The sequence below is a fragment of the Leptodactylus fuscus genome, chromosome 3, assembly GCF_031893055.1.
Source record: "Leptodactylus fuscus isolate aLepFus1 chromosome 3, aLepFus1.hap2, whole genome shotgun sequence".
Lineage (NCBI taxonomy): Eukaryota > Metazoa > Chordata > Amphibia > Anura > Leptodactylidae > Leptodactylus > Leptodactylus fuscus.
In genome coordinates, this window is record NC_134267.1 from 238,028,577 (window position 1) to 238,043,554 (window position 14,978).

Consider the following 14,978-nt stretch of genomic DNA (forward strand, 5'->3'; position numbering starts at 1 on the left):
TGCTGGTGACATCTACTACATTACCTGTACTCAGAGAGTTATCACTGTGTTATCTGTGGTGTTACATAGGACTGCCGGTGACATCTACTACATTACCTGTACTCAGAGAGTTATCACTGTGTTATCTGTGGTGTTACATAGGACTGCCGGTGACATCTACTACAATATATGTGATTATTATAAATCATCTGTATCATTTCAGAGCAGATATTACATTTAGAATTAATGACATGATTCAGCTACCAGACAAAGTAAGTGAACCCTTTTGAATGACCTGATTTTTTGCATTGATTACTATATATATATATATATATATATATATATATATATATATATATATATATATATGTTAGAAGTGTCACAATTTCGGATCCCTATAGACAGACACAACTTCTTCATTCCCCTTATTGAGCAGACTAAGGATACATCCGCAGTGCAGGGAGAACATAGAAGTGAACCTGTTATGGTTCTCATCTCTAAGTCTCTATAATAATAATAATAATAATAATAATAATAATAATACATTTTATTTATATAGCGCCAACATACTCCGCAGCGCTGTACAATTTATAGGGTTCAGATACAGACATACATAACAAAGAACGTCATTTCACACAATGGGACTGAGGGCCCTGCTCAAAAGAGCTTACAATCTATGAGGTAGAGAGGGTGACACAAGAGGTAGCAGGGGCGGCATTGCTTATACAGTGTTCAGACAATTTTGTGCATTAGGAATTGTGATAGGCTTGTCTGAAAAGATGCGTCTTTAGTTTGCATTTGAAACTGTAGAAGTTGGGAGTTAATCTGATTGTCCGGGGTAGAGCATTCCAGAGAAGTGGTGCAGCTCGGGAGAAGTCTTGTATACGAGCGGGGGAGGTTCTGATAATAGAGGATGTAAGTGTTAGGTCATTGAGTGAGCGGAGAGCACGGGTTGGGCGGTAGACAGAGATGAGGGAAGAAATGTATGGAGGTGCGGCATTATGGAGAGCCTTGTGGATGAGAGTAATAACTTTATATTTTATTCTATAATGAATAGGCAGCCAGTGTAGTGACTGGCACAGACCAGAGGCCTCGCTGTAGCGTCTAGCCTGATAGATGAGCCTGGCCGCTGCATTCAGAATAGATTGTAGAGGGGAGAGTTTAGTGAGGGGAAGACCGATTAGTAAGGAATTACAGTAGTCAAGGCGAGAATGAATCAGAGAGACAATAAGTGTCTTTAGTGTATCTCTGGTAAGGAAAGGGCGTATTCTGGAGATGTTTTTGAGGTGGAGGTGACATGAACGTGCGAGTGATTCAATATGAGGGGTGAAGGAAAGGTCTGCGTCAAATATGACCCCAAGGCAGCGGGCATGCTGCCTAGGAGTTATAGTAAGGCCTGAGACTGCAATGGATATATCAGGGACAGATCTGTTAGATGGTGGAAACAGTAGTAGTTCAGTCTTAGAGAGATTTAGTTTCAGATAGAGCGAGGACATGATATTAGAGACAGCAGAGAGACAGTCACTGGTGTTCTGAATGAGTGCAGGGGTGATGTCACGGGAAGATGTGTATAATTGGGTGTCATCAGCATAAAGATGGTACCTGAAGCCAAATCTGGCGATGGTTTGTCCAATGGGGGCTGTGTAGAGAGAAAAGAGCAGGGGGCCGAGGACCGAGCCCTGAAGTCTCTCTTTAGTCACTTTCACCTTCCCTAAATGTTTCAGTTCACCGTAAATAAGATTGATCAGATTGAATTTTCTCCATCATAGAAATATTTATACACACAAGTCTTTAACAATGTTGTTGTAGCCTTTACTACGCAGATTCATGCGTGCCTATAACATCTTCCAAGGTTCCCTGATAGTGGTTAACATGGTTTACACTTACTAATATTGATTAAGCTTAACCGATTTGTCAGTAACCAGGCCCAGTGTGTCTTTATTTAATGCACAAAGTATCCATGGACCTCGAATTTGCAATTTCATCCCCTTAATCGAAACACAATTCGCCAATTTGACATTCACGTAACCTTCTCTCCGTGCACTGTGGATATTCACTTACTTTCCTCAATAAAAGACAGAGGACAATTAGCAATTTGGTTGGGTTGATTTTTCTAAAACTGTGACTTTATTGGTAGCCTATGCAGAAATCCAGATAATTCCAAAGGATTCCCTTTCTTTTTTTGCAGGTTAGGTCTAGGTTTGGAGTAGGGATGGGAGAATCAATTCATGTAGAACTTGAATCGACCTGAAATTTCCAAAACTTTTGGAGGGCATCAACCATTAAACACTGTTTTACGCTGAAGTCTTCTCAGGCACCAGAGTAGAATAAGTCAATGCTCAGGAAAAGTGAGTAAAAGTAACCCATACTTATACTTACCTCTCCTGGACCTCCTGCAGTTCCACAGTATTGTCTTCAGGCCTCTTCCGGCCTCTGGCTGACATCACATGCACCGAAAGCTTAGTATAGTGACTTCGAGGTGTCATCAGAAGCCTCATCGGGGAACCCAGAAAAGGCCTGAAGAAGATACGAGAGGAGAAGTGGGCATGGTGAGTATAACGCCTTGTTATTTTTACTCATCTCCACTTGGCCACCACTTACTATACTCACTTTGGTCCAAAACAAAACGGAGGGCCGAATCTCATTTATAGTCATTGAGTTAATCAATTTCGTAAGGTTTGCCCATTTACGGTGAGAACTTAATTTACCCCAATAGGTGTGTGGGTTGTAAAGGAAATTTAATTGCTAATTAGGCCATGTGATTACAGCAGCCGTAACACTAATTCATGCAGATTATTCAGTCTGTCTGGGATGACATGAAGAGACAGATGGATTGGAGCAAGCAACATCCACAGAAGATCTGTGCTTAGTTCTCCAAAATGGTGGCGGGAACAACCTCCCTGCCGAGGTCCTTCAAAAATTCTTTCATGTAACCTGATATCCATCTCTGCATCTCAGGTGAAGGACAACACACAACACATTATTCTGGAGTGTTTCTACTTTATATCTGAAGATGATGTGATAAGTTCGAGAGCTTCTCCGGAGCACCAGTCCTATCTGCACTTTTTTGTTTAAACTCTTCTGAAGGTCCACCGTGGTCTTCAGGATATCTTCTATATCAGTCTTTACTGAACGGCGTCACCTTTTGGTATTATTTTGTAAGGTTTTTCTCCAAAATGTCTTGTTCTTTGGGCCTTCCAAATTCTTGTTTATGTTTCCAATCTGTTGGTTGTATCCAATCCTCTGGTCACTGGTGATCCTCTGCATTTTTTTTTAAAAGAACAATTCTGGTCGTAAATTTTGTACTTCCATTGGAGGTCCAACATAGACACATACAAGCCTCTTGTGACAGAATATCTTAAAACCATATTGTTTCCCATCTCTCATCACACATCTACATACTAAACTAGGGTTCAGGTGAGGTCTAGAGGGGTAGGGGGGCTTTCAAATAGTCCACTTGAGGCAACTTTGCTCAGTTGTGCCGAACGTCTGGCAATTGGATGTAGCCAGGAGTAGAGATCCGAGCCACGGTGATATTGATACTGGGTTATTCTTTCTTTCAATGCATACAGGTCCACACACAGAACAGGACCATTTGGGACCATAGTCACTTATAAGTAACGCATTTTGAAGAGTGTACAACGATGGACCTCCCCATTAACAGGACACTTGCTACCGAGGTCATTCTCCTTGGATTTTCCAAAAATTTTAAGATAAACCTTGCACTTTTCTTTTTCTTTTTGGCCATCTATACGGTCACTTTATTTGCCAATGGCTTCATGGTGTTTGTCATCATCTTCAGCTCCCATTTGCACACCCCCATGTACTTTTTCCTCTGCAATTTAGCTTTTGTTGATTTTTTCTATTCTTCGTCGACAGTTCCAAAACTACTGCTGGACCTCTTGTCTTCTAGCGGAAGAACTTCCATTACGGCTTGCGGCATTCAAGTCTACGCTGGGCTCTTCCTAGGAGGAACGGAATGTATTCTGCTGGTCCTCATGGCCTACGACCGATACGTTGCCATTTGTAAACCTCTCTACTATCCTGTGCTCATGAGGTGGAGCATTTGCTATCGGCTCATTGCCTTGGTTTGGGTGTCCAGTTTTATGACTTCGGTGGTTCCATCTCTGCTCATGCCCATGAGGGTTTGTAACCCAAACCAACTGAACCACTTTGTGTGTGAGGTCCTGGTGGTAATAAAGATGTCCTGTGACAACACAAAGAAGAATGAGATGGCGATCCTTTTTATTAGTTTAATCTCGCTTCTTTTCCCCTTTATATTTATTTTACTGTCTTACGTGTGTATTTTATACTCGGTGTTAAAGATCCGCTCTGTTGGAAGGTCTAAGGCCTTCTCTACGTGTAGCTCTCACCTCACCGTGGTGGCCATGTTCTATGGGACAGCCTTGATTATGTATTGTGGACCTTCATCGAAATACTCGCCAAACTTTGGAAAATACATTTCCGTTTTTTATGCTATTATAATTCCCATGCTAAACCCTCTTATTTACAGTCTGAAGAACAAAGAGGTCACTAAAATTTTCTTCTCTAAAAAGTCCCGGCAGCAGTAAATGGTCATTTTTACAATTATCTGATACATAGTAGCTACAAGTCGTACGTTTAGATCGGTGGGAGCGGGAGTGCTGAGATACCCACCGATTGCTAAAATGAAAGTAACCCTTAGTACCCCCTACTAAGGCTGAGCGATCGGGATCGGAAAAGATTGGATTCGGATCGGTGATCGAGTAAATTTCATGATCACGATTGGAATTCTGATCGGCGGGATTGAGGTCGGAGGTTATTTCCCACAATGCTTGGCTACTGGCCAATCATTGTGGGAAAAGCTCACAATAGGGTTGAGCTTTTCCGATCCTGATCGGCGATCGAGCAAATTTCACGATAGCGATCAGGATCAGCTGGAAATGATCGAAAATTGGATTTTAAAAAATTATCCTAAAATCTCAAGATTGGCTCACCCCTACCCCCTACCAATCTAAACTTGTAACATGTCACTATTAGAGATGAGCGAGTAGTACTCGATCGAGTAGGTATTCGATGCTGGTTCCTCTCCTACCTTTAGAAGTCTTCTCTGTGCAATGTCCCCGCGGCGTCTTCCGGCTCTTCATTCACTCTGCCAGGCATCGGGCCTGGGCAGAGCCAACTACAAGAAAATGTAGTGCGGGCATGCGCAGTCGGCTCTGCCCAGGCCCGATGCCTGGTAGAGTGAATTCAGAGCCGGAAGACGCCGCTGGGACGCTGCAAGGAGAAGACTGCTCGGAGGATCCAGCCCGACCCTCACTCGTGGACTTGGTAAGTATAATTTGATTGAATGTTGCCTACCCCTGAAACAAGCATTTTCCCCCCATAGACTATAATAGGGTTCGATATTCGATTCAAGTAGTAATATTGAGGGGCTACTCGAAACGAATATCGAACCTCGGACATTTTACTGTTCGCTCATCTCTAGTCACTATAACATATTACAAATTTGACCTAGAGCTAATAAAGTTTTTGGTTTACTGACTTTTCCTGGAATATCTGGCCCTTCTCCTCTGCTTGTGTACATTTAGACAAGATGATGCGCCATCCATATGGGTACATGTCGCCATGTTGGCTAATACCTGCTTATGCCAGTTATATCATTGTAGCTTATCATCAGGACACTCATCAACAACCACCATATCCATGTCAGCTTCCATCCTTATGTCCATGTATCCATTAGTGATAGATGAACCTCATTAAACTGATTTAGCCAATATTTGTGAAGTTCACCCCAAGTTTTTGTTTGGACCAAACCTATCAGAGTATAATAAGCGAAGGCCCAGGGGAGGAGAGGGGGTGCGAACAAAAGAAGCACTGACCTGGCGAACCGGTGATGTCAAGTAGGAGGCCATAAGAGGCCAGAAAAGGACATGAGAGAAGATCGGAACCAATAGGTGGAGCTCCAGAGATGTAAGAAAAGTCAGTATAAGTAGATTTTGTTTTGGCACCTCTCCTTGGCCTCTGCTTTTTATACTCTGCGGTAAATGGACGAGATTTGGATACTTTGTACTGTATCCACAACACTGCAATTTATGATTAAGTGGAAAAAATTTCTTCCTGACCCCTACTGCCAGATGGACAGAACCTACAATTAGGGTAAGTTCACACGGGGTTTTTTGGATCGGAACCTGAGGCGGAGGCGCGATTGAAAGCCAGTGCACTGCAGTGGCATCCAACCGCGCGCTCTGTTCTGGATTAGGTCCAATGAATGGGCCTGGTCCGGAGTAGGATGTGTCTTCAGGGCAAATGACAGGGCGACTTGTCCTACAGAATGAGCATCTCGCTCCTTTTTTTCCGGAAAAAAAACCTGAGCAGCTCCCATTGATTTCAATGGGAGCTGTCTTTTTGGTCAGGATTTTGAGGTCACTGACCAAAAACTCCTTGTGAACTTACCCATCTAGGGATCTGTCCATCTAGCAGAGGTTAGTGATTTTTTAAATTCAGGATCAACATGAAATTCTAAGTTAATAGAGATGAGCGAGTAGGTATTCGATCGAATACTACGGTATTCGAAATACTCGTACTCGATCGAGTACCACTCGCTATTCGAATGGAAAAATTTGATGCAGAACCAGCGTTGATTGGCCGAATGCTATACAGTCGGACAATCAACGCTGGTTCTTCTCCTACCTTTAGAAGTCTTCTCCGTGCAGCATCCCCGCGGCGTCTTTCGCCTCTGAATTCACTCTGCCAGGCATCAGGCCTGGGCAGAGCCAACTGTGCATGCCCACGCTACAAGAAAACGGCCGCTTTGACTGTAAGCAGCCATTTTCTTGTAGTGCGGGCATGCGCAGTCAGCTCTGCCCAGGCCCGTTGCTTGGCAGAGTGAATTCAGAGCCGGAAGACGCCGCGGGGACGCTGCACGGAGAAGACTTCTCGGAGGATCCAGCCCGACCCTCACTCGTGGACTTGGTAAGTTCAATTTGATCGAATGTTGCCTACCCCTGAAACGAGCATTTCCCCCCCATAGAGTATAATAGGATTCAATATTCGATTTGAGTAGTCGAATATTGAGGGGCTACTGGAAACGAATATTGAATATTTAACTACTCACTCATCTCTATAAGTTAACAATCATTGAACTTGATGCACAAGGTCCTTTTATATCCCTCCAGCTATGTCCCTATGTTACCCTGGATCAGAAGGGGTAATATCTCTCATTCATCAGATATAGTACAGAGACTTATTAGACTGCTCGGAACTGAGGGTAACAAATACACAACTAAGACCTCACTGGTGAGAAAGAGGAGCTTGCTCTTAGTGCTGCCTTTTGGAACGTAGCTAAGGATCCCTAACTCGATATCCTCAAAAAGTCAAATAATGAAAATAATAGCCACACTAAGATCCAGCCGTATAAGATAAGATGTAACGAAGTGGAAAATAAGTAACATTCTTTGTTTTCTTTTTAAAAGTAGCCATTTATATTTTACTCAAATACAAATTATCCCTAGGAATGGACATCCTGGAATATGGAAGCCATTAGGAATTGAATTCAATTGACACAAAGTATCATCGGTTATTATATCCTCGGGATAGTGACAGAATACCACTCCTCCTTCTAGTCCGAGGAGTGACAGGGTATCACCATGTACAGCCTGTTCTGATTATACACAGGGCATAACTATAAGGGTGCAACATAAAATGGAAGACTATTCTAAGGGTAAGTTGACAAGGGGGCCGCCTCAGGTTCTAGACCAAAAACCGAGTAGCAATGCACCGGCATCCAGTCGTGTACTCCACTCCCGATTAGGCCCAATGAATGGGTCTAGCCCGGAGGAGGGGGTGTCTTTAGGTCAAATCGTGAGGCGAAACGGACTGAAGAATGAGCATCTTTCCGGCTCCCGGAAAAAAGACCTGAGCAGTCAGGATTTTGAGGCGGATACGGAACTTACCCTAAATGGCAAAAGGTAGAAATTGGACTCCATTATAAATTTTGTATTGGGACCTAGTAGCTTCCAGTTACGCCTCCGATGACCCCGCGTTATTCAGAATTTTGGCAGTACACAGTATATCATTTCCAGTTTTATCCAGACAAATTTGTAAAAAAACAAACCAGAGGATCGCTTTGTCCGAACCCGGGACAAGACAAATCTTCATCTCCAATCATTACCCAGCCTATTAAACAATCACTTAACCCATAGAATAGGAACAATACACACGGAAACGGAGATTTTCTTGTTGCAGATAGGGTTGAGCCGATCTTGACTTTTCAGGATCGATTTTGAAATCCGATTTCCGATCATTTTTCATTTGAACCCGATCTCGATCCCAATTCCGATCCCAATGCAAGTCAATGGGATTTTTTTACTAATTGGAGATTGGATTTAAAAAACAATCCTATTCACTATACAGCATGGAGTCTAACAATTGAACGCTTTAACGCTTTAGTGATTTTTTTTAATCACTAAGTAGCCAGAAGATTTTTTTTAATCCTCTGGCTACTTAGTCCCCCCTGGTGTCCACATACCTGCAGAGATGGCTGGTCCGGTGCCCGGTGTTCTCGTTCTTTTTCGCCTCGCTGTCCCCTGCCTCCCAGGTTAGGAGAGTGTGGGCGGGTAAAGGGCGGGGAGACATCACGTCTCCGCTGCCAGTACCCACCCACACTTTCCTAAGCCACAAGCCCCGCCTTCTTCCTAGCTCTTTAACACTAACCTGGGAGGCGGGGGGCAGCGAGGCAAAGAAGAACGAGAACACTGGACACCGGACCAGCCATCTCTGCAGGTAAGTAGCTACTAGAGATGTTAGCTAGTCTCCCATTAGAATTAATGGATGCAGCTGGCACGCAGGAGGTTAAGGCTGTGTGCCGGTTCTTCCATTCATTCCTATGGAACTGCAGTGAGCCTTCACACTGAGTATATGCTCCACTCAGAATGAGCAGAGTATATACTCAGTGTGAAGGCTAACATTGTTAGCTTTTCCCACAATGTTTGGCCAGTAGCAAAGCATTGTGGGAAATAATCACCGATCTCGATCCCACCTAAAAAGATCGTGTTCGGAATTCCGATCTCAATTGTGAAATTTTCTCGATCGTCGATCGGAATCCGATCTTTATCGAACACGATCGCTCAACCCTAGTTGCAGACTTTGCAACTAGATCTACTCCTGAAACAAAATCTGCAACAAAAAAAGCTGCCTTATACAACGTGGGGCTGCAGCCTTAAAGCATCTATATATATTCGCTGTAGTGGGACTAGTAAAGGATTATCTTATCTTATCTTAGTGTATAAACAAATTTATAAGTCATTTTGAGCAAAAAAGTAAAACAGGAAACCTACACGTTATATATCACCATGGTCATATAGACTAAATAAAATTACCATGTTACTTGTATATATGGCTCTAGAAAGAAAACCAATAAAAAAAATAAAAAATAAAAAAAATAAAAAAGAAGCTTGGTCGTTCAGGCCCAGATAGGAGTGGTTCCTGAAATGATCTGTCTGCCTGAATCTGCTTCATTCATCTGTGTCTGAGTCCTGGACCATTCCGCTTACCTTGCCTCCTGTTCATACCATCTGGATTTTGGATAAATATTGAGCACATCTTTCCAAGCATTGTGTTCCGGGTGCAGTGAACCCGAGTCTTTTTACTGCTTGGAAGTTTGGACTTTTTGTAGGTTTTTTGTGTGTGATACTTAGTTTGGTCACAACACACTAGTTGGCATACCCAATGGCTACAGTATGGAGTGCTCTACCATTAGAAACCAAGTCGAGCCAGAGGAGGGAAAAAAGCACTCTAAGTATAAAACTGCTAAACTTGATGGACCTAGGCAGAGGTGGAACCTGAAGTTCACGGCCTCCAATAAAACACATTCTAGACCAGGCTCCCCAATAATGTGTTGTTTGCAGTATCAGTCACCTCGTCATGAGAAGAGACACCTTATGGACCGTATAAAGCTCTTGGGTCTCAGTTTTACCACCTCTTCTGCACCCCCTCTAGTTGAAAAATTAACAAGTGGGCAGAGTCAACACAAAAAGTGGGCGGGGCTAATTTTGCTAATGTGAGATGTTTTGATCACTTTTTATTAAAAATGTTGGGAGGCAAAGCAGCAAAAAAAAAAAATAAAAGACACCTCAGATATGAATGTGTTTCGGCGTATTGGATAAATACTGTTCCGTATACTCTAATAGTTGCGGCATTCTCAGATGTAGGGATAGGTCGGCTCGCCGAGTAGCTGCCATCCATCAAGACTAATGAGATATTTAATCTGTTTTTCAGAATTAGAGCCAATGTGAACCATCGGCTGGAGGAAGCGTCCCCTGTGGGGAAATGGAAGATCCCAGAGCAAGGACATAAAGCTGGTCCTGGAGAATCTATAGAAGGAGCGTATAAGATCCACCGCCCTCACTGAAGGAGGTCACGTGTCATCTGTGGCCATCACTTTACATTCCCATGTCCTCCAGAAATCCAGAAGGGTCACCAAGATGCATCTAAGGAATAGACAGCCCTCCAGACGCCTCTGTAAAGAAACTCTTGTCCATTATTTGGAGAGTCCTGGTGAAGACTAGTGTGATGGTCGTTTATGTCTCTAAAGATGGCTGCCGCTATTATTCTACTGATAATAAAGTGCGAGATCAATAGAATTTGTGTTTGTTGAATGGAGCAATTATTATTATAATAGAGAACAATTATTATTATATACCAGAACAATTATTATTATATACGGGAACAATTATTATTATTATATACCAGAACAATTATTATTATATACCAGAACAATTATTACTATATACCAGAACAATTATTATTATATACCAGAACAATTATTATTATGAGGACAATTATTATTATATACGAGAACAATTATTATTATATACAAGAACAATTATTATTATATACCAGAACAATTATTATTATATACCAGAACAATTATTACTATATACCAGAACAATTATTATTATATACCAGAACAATTATTATTATATACGAGAACAATTATTATTATATACAGGAACAATTATTATTATATACCAGAACAATTATTATTATATACCAGAACAATTATGATTATATACAAGAACAATTATTATTATATTGGAGAACAATTATTATTATATAGGAGAACAAGTATTATTATATACCAGAACAATTATTATTATATAGGAGAACAAGTATTATTATATACCAGAACAATTATTATTATATATGAGAACAATTATTATTATATACAAGAACAATTATTATTATATACCAGAACAATTATTATTATATACAAGAACAATTATTAGTATATAGGAGAACAATTATTATTATATAGGAGAACAAGTATTATTATATACCAGAACAATTATTATTATATAGGAGAACAAGTATTATTATATACCAGAACAATTATTATTATATAGGAGAACAAGTATTATTATATAGGAGAACAATTATTATTATATACCAGAACAATTATTATTATTTAGGAGAACAATTATTATTATATAGGAGAACAATTATTATTATATACCAGAACAATTATTATTATATACCAGAACAATTATTATTATATATGAGAACAATTATTATTATATACCAGAACAATTATTATTATATAGGAGAACAATTATTATTATATACCAGAACAATTATTATTATATATGAGAACAATTATTATTATATACCAGAACAATTATTATTATATATGAGAACAATTATTATTATATACAAGAACAATTATTATTATATACCAGAACAATTATTATTATATACCAGAACAATTATTATATACGAGAACAATTATTGTTATATACCAGAACAATTATTATTATATATGAGAACAATTATTATTATATACCAGAACAATTATTATTATATAGGAGAACAAGTATTATTATATACCAGAACAATTATTATTATATAGGAGAACAAGTATTATTATATAGGAGAACAATTATTATATACCAGAACAATTATTATTATTTAGGAGAACAATTATTATTATATAGGAGAACAATTATTATTATATACCAGAACAATTATTATTATATAGGAGAACAATTATTATTATATACCAGAACAATTATTATTATATATGAGAACAATTATTATTATATACCAGAACAATTATTATTATATAGGAGAACAATTATTATTATATACCAGAACAATTATTATTATATATGAGAACAATTATTATTATATACCAGAACAATTATTATTATATACCAGAACAATTATTATATACGAGAACAATTATTGTTATATACGAGAACAATTATTATTATATATGAGAACAATTATTATTATATACCAGAACAATTATTATTATACACAAGAACAATTATTATTACCGTATTTTTCGGACTATAAGACGAAGGTTTTAGAGGAGGAAAATAGGGAAAAAAAAAAATTTTAAGGAAAAAAAATTGGTGAAATATTTAATAACCTAATAATATAATATTTCACCAATGTAAATAGAACCGGGGGCTTTCGGACACAGGGATACCAAATGTGTATGTGTTTCACAGTAATGTTTTTGTTTTATATGTATTCTAGGGATATGGGGGTGATTTGAACATATATCTATCTATCTATCTATCTATCTATCTATCTATCTATCTATCTATCTATCTATCTGTCTGTCTGTCTGTCTGTCTGTCTGTCTGTCTGTCTGTCTGTCTGTCTATCTATATCTAATCTATCTCATCCATGGATGGAAAGAGACACCCTGCAGTGAAGCTATGCAAGAAGAGAAAAAGGGGCGGGCCAGACGGGTGAAGGAGGTGTGGTTTTCTAAGCAAACTTGAAAACATGCCTCTTTCACCTGTCTGGCTCGTCCCTCCTTCACTGCCTCTCACATCTTGCTCCGGCAATGAAGCCACACAGGCAGGGAAGTAGGGGCGGGCCAGACGGGTGAAGGAGGCGTGGTTTCAAGCTTGTCGAGAAAACCACGCCTCCTCCTCCCGTTTGGCCCGCCCCTCCTTCCCTGTCTGTGTGGCTTCATTGCCAGAGCCAGATCTGAGAGGCAGTGAAGGAGGGGCGGGCCAGACGGGAGAAGGAGGCGTGGTTTTCTCGGCAAGCTTGAAACCACGCTTCCTTCACCCGTCTGGCCCGCGCTTACTTCCCTGCCTCTCATATCTCGCTCCTGCAAAGACGCGACACAGACAGGGAAGGAGGGGCAGAGCAGGCAGGCACCGTGCTGCTCTCCTTTTGATTCACACAGACGGGACACAGACGCTGCGCACGCTGCATTCGGACTATAAGACGCACACACATTTTCCTCCCATATTGGTATATACGAGGACAATTATTATTCTGTACATTTCCCACCATTTATTCTGCACTTGTTCTGCCGTCTGTAATGGGCTGCGGGCACAGTCACTTCTTTATTTAAGAATAAAGTCAAGTTTCATTTATGGCCATTTCAGCCATTGAAAATCAAACCTTAAGGGTAAAGCCCCACGTTGCAGAAACACAGCTTTTTTTTGTTGCGGATTTTGTTGCCGTTTTTTTGAGCCAAAGCCAGGAATGTCTACAAATAGGAAGAGAAATATGTATGTATCTTTTGCTCAATCCACTCCTGACTTTGGCTCAAAAAACCGCAACAAAATCTGCAACAAAAAAAGCTGCGTGTTCTTTCTAGAGCACAACTGCTGATGCTTTCACTTAAAGGGTTTTCAGGTTTATCAATTTATAACTTATCCTTAAGATAGATCATCCATTGAAGATTGTGGGGGTGCGACACCTGGGCCCCCGACAACCAGTTGTTTTAAAAGATCTGGCCTTCACTGCAGAGAAACCACCAGGTCGCTGCTTCTTGAAGAAGTCTCTATATCTGACATCAAAGGGACAGACAGAGACTTGGTCAAAGGACAAGCCAAGGTCAGGACCGGCAGCATTAGTTCTTAAAGAGATTGTCCAGGATACATAAAAAAAAAAAAAAAAAAAAAAAAAAATATATATTTATATATATGCTGGGGGAGATGAAAAACAAACCATACTTACCTGTCCCGGTGCTCCATACTTACCTGTCCCCGGTGCTCCATACTTACCTGTCCCCGGTGCTCCATACTTACCTGTCCGCGGTGCTCCATACTTACCTGTCCCCGGTGCTCCATACTTACCTGTCCCCGTGCTCCATACTTACCTGTCCCGGTGCTCTATACTTACCTGTCCCCGGTGCTCCATACTTACCTGTCCCCGGTGCTCCATACTTACCTGTCCCCGGTGCTCCATACTTACCTGTCCCCGGTGATCCATACTTATCTGTCCCTAGTGCTCCATACTTACCTGTCCCCGGTGCTCCATACTTACCTGTCCCCGGTGCTACATACTTACCTGTCCCCAATGCTCCATACTTACCTGTCCCCGGTGCTCCATACTTACCTGTCCCCGGTGCTACATACTTACCTGTCCCCAGTGCTCCATACTTACCTGTCCCCGGTGCTACATACTTACCTGTCCCCAGTGCTCCAGTGCCTCCCAGCGTGCTCTGGTCCTGTTGTTCTGATGTTTTCTTGCAGTATAAGTTCTCGCTTGCTGTGACGTCCCAGGTCCCTTTTTTTAGGCCGCTGATTGGGCTCACCTCCACTAATTTAAAACAATATATATATTTTTCACAACCCCTTTAATGGTAAACAGGTTGTAGATCGGGGAAAGCACAAAGGCAAATAACCAAGCCCAGGTAGTCAGGGTATATATATAATAGTCAGGGTATACATATAATCCAACTAGAGATGAGCGAACAGTGAAATGTTTGAAGTTCGATTCGAGTAGCCGCTCAATACTCGACTGTTCAATCCAAAATTGAACCTCCATTATAGTCTATGGGGAATAGATATTTGTTTAAGGGGAAACTATTAATCGACTCAGGAGAGTCGCCAAGTCCACTATGACACCCCAGGAAATGATGCCAACACCCTGGAATGTAACTGGGACAGCAGGAGAAGGATGTCTGGGGGCATCTAACATGCCCAAGTCACTGTATCATGTCGGAATCCCTGTCAGCTTGCGATATGCGTGAGCTGACTTTT